Source organism: Geospiza fortis, unplaced genomic scaffold, assembly GCF_000277835.1.
Source record: "Geospiza fortis unplaced genomic scaffold, GeoFor_1.0 scaffold192, whole genome shotgun sequence".
NCBI lineage: Eukaryota > Metazoa > Chordata > Aves > Passeriformes > Thraupidae > Geospiza > Geospiza fortis.
The window spans coordinates 3,988,131-3,988,683 of NW_005054315.1; the positions used below are offsets into that span (position 1 = coordinate 3,988,131).

At 46.7% G+C, this 553-nt stretch overlaps 1 protein-coding gene across 1 annotated transcript in view; it reads left to right on the forward strand.

The window, feature by feature from the left end:
• Window positions 1–553, forward strand: part of TMEM255B (transmembrane protein 255B) — a 67,781-nt gene that overhangs the window by 65,097 nt on the left and 2,131 nt on the right. The gene's annotated exons all lie outside the window — the stretch shown is intronic.

Consider the following 553-nt stretch of genomic DNA (forward strand, 5'->3'; position numbering starts at 1 on the left):
CATCTGCTTCCATTGCTTGAGAGCTGTGGGATGAATCCATCAGGCTGGAGGTCCAAGGTCTTCATGTTCCATCTAAGTGCTTCAAGCTGCTGGATTCCAACCTTCACAAGCCCTGCTCAGATGGTTGTAGTCCTTAATCCCAGTCTGGGTCTGGGATTCATCTGACTGAACACAGGGGCTATTGGCATGTAGGGATCTAGTACTGCCTGATAATGAGATCAGGTAGCCACCTGTCCCCTGCTGCTACTCTGAGAGGGTCCAGGTTCAGGTCCCGTTGTCCCCAGGTCACATATGTAGGGACATCTGGGATATCCCATGGCATCCCAAAAGGGCTGCACACTTAGATGTGAGAAACTGAATTAAGTTTTATCTGTCCACAGAGTAGAAGACCCTGACTGAGCTGTTCTACCCTTTAGAGTCACTAGTGGATTATCTCAGGTTAAAGATATATGACATTCATTCCTGGTCCTTTGCTGAATGCAGTATCTCATTGAATAAATGCTGGCCAGAGAGGCAAAGTCTATAAAACAAATCAGCCATATGGCAAAAAGTA